The sequence below is a fragment of the Eulemur rufifrons genome, chromosome 7 (assembly GCF_041146395.1).
Source record: "Eulemur rufifrons isolate Redbay chromosome 7, OSU_ERuf_1, whole genome shotgun sequence".
Classification (NCBI taxonomy): domain Eukaryota; kingdom Metazoa; phylum Chordata; class Mammalia; order Primates; family Lemuridae; genus Eulemur; species Eulemur rufifrons.
Window position 1 is genome coordinate 117,107,586 of NC_090989.1, and position 10,535 is coordinate 117,118,120.

Here is a 10,535-nt window from a genome sequence, read left to right on the forward strand (position 1 = left end):
CTCTTCCCTATAGCCCAGGAGCAGGTGGCACAGGAACAAGATGCCTGTGCTTGCTGTTGTCCAGACCTGGCCATCTCCTGGCAAGCAGAATATCCCCCTCCCTGCCCACTGCACCCCCACGGTGTGCTCTGCTCCTCCCGGGCAGGCTGCCTTGCCACAAGAGCTCACTCACACAGCTCTGTTACCATGACTGCATTTTTCTCCTTTTCTCCTTAGCCTCTTGATAACACTCAGTGCTTAACACTTTTCACTGGCTCCCCGTTTCCTACAGCATGGAGTGCAAGCAGCTTGTTACCACCGACAAGGCCCTCCATGGCCTGGACCCACTTGTCCCTCCAGCACTTCCTCCCAGTGTGTCAGACCGGCCCATCCCTCCTGCCCTCTGCCTGCTCCCTGCCTCCCAGTGGACAGGCTGAGCCAATCTGACTATTTCACTTTCCCTGAGGAGGCCAACTTTCCTACAGCCCTGCTTTTGTTTGTGCTGTTCCCTCTTGGGAGTACCACTCCATCCTCGGTCAGGCAAATTCCTACTCATCCTTCAAACTGTGTTCCATGCTCAACCACCACCTTGACCCTGAAGCACAGTGTACAATTCTCTACTTGTTACATCCTGTCTCCCATTGGAATTTGACTTCCTTAGGATGGTGTCTCACTCATGGCACTGCCCTCAGCATCTAACCCAGTTCCAAGCACCTGGAAGGTGCTCAGTCGGTTCCCTGGAAGGATCCATAAGCTTGCAGCTTCAATGCCTCCCCCTGTTCTCTGGATGAATGTCCATTTTGAGTTCATGTTACTGTGTGTCCAGCTCTTGGCCAGGTGCTGTGAGGAATATAGAAGGAATTTAAGGCACAATCACTGACCACAAAGCATTGACAGTCTTGTTGAGGGAGCTGAAGCAGGTGTGTACAAGTATACACGTGAGAAATAGCTCTGTCCACCCAAGGCAGAGCAAGCACCATGACTGGGAGAGCTCAGGGCTCTCAGAATTAGGACAAGGAGTCGTGGTGAAACTGGAACATGAGAACCAATGGGTAGAGGAGAAGGACAGGAGGGAGAGTATTTGGGCCAGGGTATCTGCAAGAGTAAGACTTGGCCATGAGGGCACAGAAGACAAAGCCACTAGCACAAGATGGTGACTGAAGGGGAATCCAGTGTAGGGCTGGGAAAAGATGTTGGGGCCAGATAGCAGAGGGCCTCTGGTGACAAGGAAAAGAAGGAAACTAGAATTTAGTAAGGCTGGTGGGTCACACTCCTCAAAACTACCCTGTGAGGGTGATGGCTCAGAGACGTTACATGACTTACACAAGATCACACAACTAGGAAATGCTGGACCTTGACTCAAAACCAGTCTGAATCTAAAACCCAGCTCTGGCCACGCCCGCTGGCTCACACCTGTAATCCTAGCACTCTGGGAGGCTGAGGTGGGAGGATCGCTGGAGGTCAGGAGTTCAAGACCAGCCTGAGCAAGAGCGAGACCCCATCTCTACTAAAAATAGAAAGAAATGATTTGGACAGCTAAAAATATATGTAGAAAAAAAATTATCCAGGCATGGTGGCACATGCCTGTAGGCCCAGCTACTTGGGAGGCTGAGGCAGGAGGATTGCTTAAGCCCAGGAGTTTGAGGTTGCTGTGAGCTAGGCTGACACCATGGCACTCTAGCCCGGGCAAGAATGAGACTCTGTCTCAAAAAAATAAAAAAGAAAAAGAAAATAAAACCCAGCTATGTTTATACCACTGGACTCCATCACTCCAGAGGCAGTGGGCAGGATGAAGCAGGAAGGAAGGTCACAGATAAGAGGGGTCTTAATAAAGACTGTTAGAACGCTGCTTGGAATGTGCTCTCTGTTTCCGAATAAATGAGCTCCTGGCTTACTCCTTATCTTCAGATGGACAGACTCTTTGCAAGCTGCCTAAAAAAGCATGTTTGCCCTCTACTGCTTCTGAGGAGACAGGACATATACTGAGGCCTTGAGGTGAGCCCCAAATGGGTGACCTTGGCCCACCCTCTGAGACCATCCCCTCCAGTCTTGGGTCAGCATGACCCCTGATCTGGATTCACTCCCAGGGAAGGCCTTAGAGGATTCAGCCACGTGCTTTCTGGAAATCAATATGTGTTTGACCAGCTGCTTTCCTTTCATCTCTTCATTGTATAATTCTGCCCCCAAAACGCAAAAACATTGCTCTGGCAAGATTTGTTCTTTTTAAATCTGGCCAGAGCCTCACTAAGGTGCATTAATCTTTAACTGTTTATAGATTTTTCTGCTTAGAATATATGCCCTGTGCTTTCATTTCACGTGGGGATTCAAGTTCTACTTCCATATTGATGATGACTTGGGAGACGTATTTTCTCAGTGGGATTTCCTTCTGCAGGCATATTTATCAGATCCAGCAGGCCAGGATCCCCACGGACCTTTGCTGCATTCAGGAGACAATAGGTGGTTAAGCCCTTGGGCTTTGGGATTGAGTCCCCAGCCCTGCCATGTCACCCATGTGACCTCAAGCAAGGTATAACACTCCTCTAAACCTCATTCTCCTCTGAAAATAAGAACCCAATGAAGTCCTATCTTACCCAGGATTCTATAATCAGCACAAACCCCATATATGGTCATAACGAGTACTTTTGCAAAGTTTAACTCTCTGTTAGAACTTCTGTCTCATCTCACCCTGCTATCCCTCACCCTTTCCCTGTCTCCCCCTCTTCCTCCAAGGGAAGCTGCCTGCTCTTTCTCTGGCCGCCTCACAGGGCTACCTGCAATCCTCACCTCCACCCAGCACCCCTGATTAGCTCAGTGAGAAGGTACAGGGTGAAATACACAGAACCATGATCTTCCTTAAAAGGCAGGGGGTAAGGGTGGGAGGGGCAGTGAGATGAATATATATAATTCAAATATTTTTCAAATTTATTACTGGCCATAACTACATATTGAGAGTATCATCAAAGTGAAAACCCCAAATTTATAAATCTTCTGCTAAGTCTCAAGCTCTCAAGGCCCAAGTACACCTAGTACTTGAGAAAGACTGCTCAAGATAAGAGATCAGAAAAACAGAAGAAACAAAAACAAAAAACAAAAACACATTGGACTCCTCTACCCAGCCTGGCCCAATGGGCCTGTGGAAAACCAAACAAGCCGCCATGTGGGTCAACAACCCGCCTACACCCATCTTCTGTCTAAAACCAGCGTGGCAATAGCTGTTCCCAGTGACCGCTGCTCAGACAGCTTGCCCCCCTCCTGTTTTAGTCCCTTCGTGGGCATGTCTCAGGGGAGAGGGGCTGCCTGGCCAGTAGGCAGATAAATTATATTGACCTTTTTCCAACCTTTAAGTGACTCTAGTATAACCTAATTGTCATTGACATCTCATTTTAAAACTTCCTTTAGCAATTGCTTCTGACAACATAAAAGTTCCCACCCACTGTCATGACACAGTGAGGCGTGGAATCATGACATGCTCTGGTCTTCCCAACTCCCAAGTCTCTCACAGGTTGAAGTGGCCACTTAGAGACTGAAGTAAGACAAACACAAAGGCTGACTTTTCTGATTTCCTACCAGCTGTGCCACTACATGAAATGCTATCTCTCAGCTGAACAAATGCACTGGGCAACCAACCTGTTAGGCATCCATACCTCCACCAAAATCGTCCGATCACTGGATTGGAGGGCCTCTGAGACTCCATAGGTCTCCTCCCCAGGATAGGGCTGTCAGGACATGAGACATGCCCCCCCCCCCCCCGGCAAGGCCTTGGAACTCATGTGTGTGGGCTTCCCCCAGCTGATGGATAACCCCACCCCCACACCTGTGCTTGCCCCACAGACCCCACAGGGTTCCCCAGGACCCATGCTTCATCCTCCAGGAGCCATTTCTCTTGCGAATGGATAGATGTCTGTGCGGCCATAGGATTGAAGAGTTGGGACCCAGGTATCTTTGCAGAAAGATATTGGGCTGACAAGGGAGGCCGGGGGAGGTAAAGTAGAAGGTGTTCTGTCCTTCACAAAACTGGATCTGTCCACTGAACCATGTTGTCATAACTGTGGGCAAGGTCCTAGCCAACTTCCACCTGCTGTACCACCGTTTCCAAGGTGCTCTTTGTGTGGGAGTCTACCACACAAGCCTGCGGCTGAATAGTAGGAAGGCATGTGAAAAATGACCCTCCATCCCTAAAACTGGGCCCTGGCATGACTTGGTGGGAAGCCTACCAAGATGGCGGACAGATATGGCTGCCCATGGGGCTACCTCCTCTGAGAGACCACATCCTGAGAGACCTCACTTTCCTCGGAGCCCTGAGCCTACGACGTTCAGCACTTCTGGTAGCATGCCATTCACATGACAACATCCAGGAATATAGACTGTGGACTGGAATTTATAAACACAATTTAATAAAACAAACCCATAAGTTAGTTGTATTTGTATTTGGCATTTCCATCCCACTCTGACAGTCATTCACATGTACAGAGGGGATCAACTGAGGCTTTTATAATCCTGGCTAAATAAGAAAATAACTACTCACATCTTATTATCAAAACCCTGCCCCAGTGCAAATGCAAACTACCCCAAGATGCCCTTTTTCACCAGCAAAAATCCAAGAGTTTGACAACATAACCTGCAAAGCTGTGAGGAAACAGATGCTTTCACTCATTGCTGTTGAGAAGACAAAGTGATACAATCCTATGGAGGGAAATTCAGCAACATCTAGCAGAAGTGCACTAACTATTTGCCCTTTGACACAGCAATCCCACTTTTAGGAATCCACCCCAAAGATATACTGGCAAAAATATAAAAAGACTTAACCTGCTCATTGTAGCACTATCTGTTACAACAAAAGACAGGAAATAGCCCATGTGTCCATCAGTAGGGTACTGGTTCCATAACCTACAGTACATCCACACAGTGAAGCACTATGCAGCCGTAGAAGGGAAGGAGGAAGCTCTCTGTATATTACTAAAGAGTAATCTCTAGGTTGTTTTTAATAAACATGTTTTAATAGTTAAAAAAAACTATATGGTATGATACCATTCATCTAAGAAAGGGGAAGTATGGACATACAATATATTTAAATTTATATTTTGTAATGGAAGGATAAACAATAAAATAAAAAATATATATCAACCAGTGGCAATGTATGAAACTTGGTTGAAACCCAACTCAAACAAACACACTGAAAAAAAAGTGAGATAATTAAGCACTTTCTGGATATTTGATGACATAAGGAATTCCTATTGTTTTTTAGATGTGATCATGATGTTGTGGTTATGATTCTTAAAAATCGAATCCTTCTCAGAAGGAGTCACCCCAAGAATTTACATTGTTCATGTGCTATTATGCAACTACATGTTTTCAGCAAGCTATCAGAGGGACCCGCAAAAGAGCTCCAGGAGAAGGAACTATCTTTGAATACCCACCAAGCCAGAGAGCCAGAGCATATTATTAAAATGGAAGTCAGGTAAGAACTTCCCAATCCAATAACACTACCCCTCTGCCTGTTTGGTATAGGAGGAATAAAAAATTAAAAATTAAATTTAAAAAGGCCCAGCTTTCTGGTAACAGAAGAGAAGCAAAACATAGAAAAATGATTTCTTGCGGGTTTTCAACCCAAAATCATAAACTGGGGAGAAAGAATTTGGGGATCACATTAAGGTCTTGCTTATTATCTTGACTGACATGTTTTTATTACTGGAATGATATTTTTCTTGTTCCTTGATGTGGAATAATGACCCTATGTCTATGTCCTAATCTCAAACCCTATGAATATGTTACCTTTTATGGCAAAGGGGGTTTTGCAGGTATGATTAAATTAAAGATCTATAGATGGGGAGATTATCCTGGATTATCTGAGTGGGCCAATGTAATCACATGGGTCCTTATAGAATACAAAGGCAAGAGAGTCAGAGAAGATGTAAGAAGGAAACAATAGGCCAGGCGCGGTGGCTCAAACCTGTGTAATCCTAGTGCTCTGGGAGGCCGGGGCGGGAAGATTGCTTGAGCTCAGGAGTTTGAGACCAGCCTAGGCAAGAGGGAGACCCCATCTCTACTAAAAATAGAAAAATTAGCCGGGCATCGTGGCATCCACCTGTAGTCCCAGCTACTTGGGAGGCTGAGGCAGGAGGATCACTTGAGCCCAGAAGTTGGAGGTTGCTGTGAGCTACGATGATGCCACTGCACTCTACCTGGGGCAACAGAGTGAGACTCTGTCTAGGACAGGAAAAGGAAGATGCAATGGTCAGAATGATGTGGCCGTGAGCCAGGGAATGTGGGCGCCATCTAGAAGCTGGAAAAGGCAAGGAATGGATTTCCCCGTAGAGTCTCCAGAGGGAACACAATTCTGCCAACACCTTGATTGTGATCCTTGAGACCTATTATCAGAATTCTGACCTTCAGAATTGGAGATAATAAATTCATGTTGTTTGAAGCTTTAAAAACAAAAGAGTCTTTATCTTTTAGAGATACTTTTCAAAATGTTCCCAGATGAAATAATATGATATCTGGTATTTGCCTCAAGATAATTTTGGAAATTGTAGGGTAGGCAGAAATATAGATGAAACAAGATTGGCTGTGGATTGTTAATACTGATAATTGTTGAAGCTGGAGAATGAAGCCATGGTGGTCAACATACTATTCTCTCTAAATTTATGTAGGTTTAAAATTTTGCGTAATAAAATAATTGAAAGAGAAAGAAAGCAGGGGGAGGGGCGGAGAGGGAGAGAGAGAGAGAGAAAGTAAAAGAAGGAAACCCTTCCCTTGCAGGGTATGTCAGAATATGTAGAAACAATTGTCACGTAGTGGATGAGGGGGTCCGATGGAAGGTAGCTGACCACTCTGCAGAACCATTTTCTACACAGAAGTAAATCCCCAAGCCACCCTCCAAAGTAGGCTTAAGATTCTGGGGCTGGTAGACATGGTGTGTCATTTTCATGTTTGAATATTCATGAGCCCATCAAAGAAGAGTGTCCTCAGTGGACCTCTGTGCCCCTCAGCCCCTGTGGCCTCTTGACAAGCCTTCTCACTCCTCAACACAGGAGGGCAGCTTTGTTGGGCCATTCTCATCCTTTCAGACATTAACCTCACAGACGGCATGGTGACAGCTCGAAGATTGGAGTGGGGTTATTCTCCATAGCAGAACTCCAGAGACACAATGGAATACAGGACAAGAGAAGATCTTACAAGTCTCCAAGATAAAATGAGCCCTTGAGAAGAGAAGCAGGGACGGGGTGTCAGAGCTAGTGCAGCAGGATGAGGAAGGTTTTCTTATGAGGCAGAAGCACCAGGCCACCTGTCCCCTATGAGAAGTGAGTGGTGTGGCAGACCTGGCAGAGAGAGCAGGAGGAGGCTGGAAGTCACTCCCTGCCCCAGTGTCTTGAGAGGAGCATCTTCTGGCGAGGGACCAAGCTGCAGGGTCTGTCCCAGGGCTCCCTGCAACAACCCCATTGCCCGCAGGAAGCTCTGCTACTCCAGCAACCGGGGGCCCTGGCAAGCTGCTTGATCTGCAGTGACGCAGGCATCGTGCTGCTCACCTCACAAGGCAGGCAACCGGGGAATCATTCATGGACATATTGCCTTGAGCTCTAAGTTATTCCTGTGAAGTCCACGGATCAGCTAAAGATTGAAAAGGCACAATTCCTCCCTATCCTCTAAGGAAGGTCCTGGAGTGTCACTGAGCACCCCCCGACCCAGGAACCCAGTCTTGGCTCTCTCCTCTCCTCCCTCCTCTCCCCAACCCAAGACTGTTCATGCTGCCTGTCTGAACCACCGACCCACTGGCACACACAGCCCAGAATAGTCCCCCACTGGCCTGGTTCTTCTTTGTGGCCTTGGTGGCTCTTTGGGCTTCCAAGAATTGGTCATGGATGTCCACTGCCCTTCTTTAAGGCCAGTGAATGAAGCAAGCCCCATTAGAGGTGTCCTAGTGTATTTACCTCTGTCTCTCTCTCAATCATTAACAAGTCTGCCCCTTCCTTCTGTATTTCTTTGTTCATTTACCTCTCTCTCTCTCAATCATTAACAAGTCTGCCCCTTCCTTCTGTATTTCTTTGTTCACGGATCTCCTCCTTCCCCTGCACTATCGCCCCCTCCTCCTTACCTTTGTGATTCCGGCTGTCCTCAAGATCCAGCTAGAGCCTCACCCACTCCAGGGAGCCCTCACTGACTGCCAGCCCCACACAGACCCTCCCTCTTCTTTGCATACTGTCCTCGGTTGCTCTTTCTTTGCTTTACACATTCCACATTCCAACTAGTATCACCTCAGACAGAAAGGATCTCCAATAAATACTTACTGATTAATGAATTAAATGAAGCATAACAGAGTTGGGCTGAGGAAGGACAGCCATGATATACCCGATGCTTCCTCAGACCACTCCCCATTCCAACTCATTAGCTTGATCTTAAGGCCCCAGAAGGGGCACAGACCAGCGACATTCTCTCTCTTGCCTTTTCCCTCACTTGTAAGGCTCCCCTGGCCCAAACAGCAGTGGATCTGGAATAGTACTCTGTGCCACGCTCCATAGATTCCTTATCTCCTTTGCTTCTCACCACCCTGGGAGGTAGGAAGGGAGAGTGTCCCCATATTACAGGTGTGATAACTGAGGCACAAAAGGCTAAGTTACTTATCCAAGATCACTCAGCTCTTCAGTGACACAGCCAGTGTTAGGCCAGGCATTCTGCATCTACCACCTATACATGCAACCTACCCTCAGCCGCAAGAGATAGCACAGCCACCAGGGCTGCACCTGAGAGACCCTTCCTGGGAGGAGGCCCAGAAGGGCAGGAGTATACTGACCCATTTGGGGGACTAAACAAAGAGGCAGACAGAAACTGAGCAAAACCAGCTGAATTAAGTACTAGGTACTCAGCCAACCAGCTCAGGAGAGTGAGATTACGTGGAGAAGGAGATGTCAAAGTGGTCAGAAGAGGGAGGAGTGGCCAGATCTTGGTTCTTCAGGATGGAGAGGTGGGAGGAGGGGCAGGCCTCTGCCTGGAGCATAAAGAGCCACTCTGGGCAGGGCAGAGGGCCAGATTGACTGGACCCTGCTGTGTGTCAGGCACTGTGCTGGTCATTTGGCATAAACTATCTCAGGAGACCCAGCAAAAGGGAGAAGATTGAGGAGGGTAAGAAATCCTGTTGGCTGGGCTGAATGGCACCAGAGAGCAGGGAGAAGAATTTAGACTAGTTGGGGGTGACCAAAGAGTGGCCAGTTCACTGTTTAAGGCTTTGGCTGATGTTCCACTCTGGTGAGTCAGGACAACAAGGAAGCCCAGGCCAGGCCAGGCCCCATCCATCCCCTTGACTGAACCTCAGAGGTGTCTTGTTGCACCTTCAGGTTGGGGAGGACTGAGATAGGCTGCACTGGATGCCCCACCAAGATGAGGCCTGGACTGGCTAGAGACGGACACACAGCCATTGCCTGTGTGAACAGCTGATGGCCTGAGCATCCCAGAGCCAGACGAAGGAGCAGAGGGAAATGGGCCTGCTGGCAGGTGTGGCTGTCTACAGCAGTGGCTCTCACCCAGGGGTGATTTCCCTCCCCACCACATGGGACATTTCACAATGTCTGGAGACATCTTTGTGGGGTGCCACTGGCATCTAACAGGTAGAAGCCAGGAATGCCACTAAACATCCTACAATACATAGGACAGCCCCCATAACAAAGAATTATCTAGCGTAAAACATCAATAGCAGTGGGGCTAGAAACCCTGGTGTAGATGCAAGGGAGCGAGAGAGGCTAAAATCCAAGCCACTTCCTGGGAGGAAGCTGCCTCTACCGTGAGGAAAAGGCATCTTTTCCTAATTCAGCCAAATGCACTGTGAACACTAACCTGAGCCCCAGGGAGGTGGAGAGGGGGAGGGTGTGCTGGAGAGGAAGAAAATGTACCTGCTGTCACCTAGGCTGTGATTTGCGCAAAAAGCAATTTAAGAGATAGTCTTTAATAGAGGGTCAAAAAGTCAACCCACATAATTATGTCATCTCCTTGGTGGCAAAGACAGCCATTTGAAAGCTCTCTGACATAACCACACAGGTGGCAAATGAGATGTAATCAGAGTTCTTCATTTCAGTGCTGTTTCTAATAGTGAAGGATCAGAAGCCACATAAATGTCCTACGTAGGGGACAAGCTGGACAAATAATGGAATACCTTGCAAAAGAATGAGGATACTTTCCATATACAGATGTAGAAAGGTCTCCAGAATACATTAAGTGAGAAAGCAAAGTGCAGAACACTGTGGGGTACTGTGCTGCTGTTAGGTGAAAGGGGAGGCATAATTAATAAGCAGTATATTAGTAATTGCTCACATTTGCATAAAGCAGTGGGTCTCTAACTTGATTGTGCATCAGAGTCACACAGAGGGCTTGTTTAGTCATATGCACTTGAAGCCGGAGCTGAGCCGGCTTTAGACAAAGGCCCATAAGTGGCCTCTTTCCCTAATCACTCCAGCACACCCGAGGAGACTGTTCCCAACCCTCAAGTGGCCGCGGAGTGTGAGAAGTTCATGGCCTTTGAAGGAATTCCTCAGGAACCGAAGAGTTGGGGGCCCATTAAGCAACTCCCT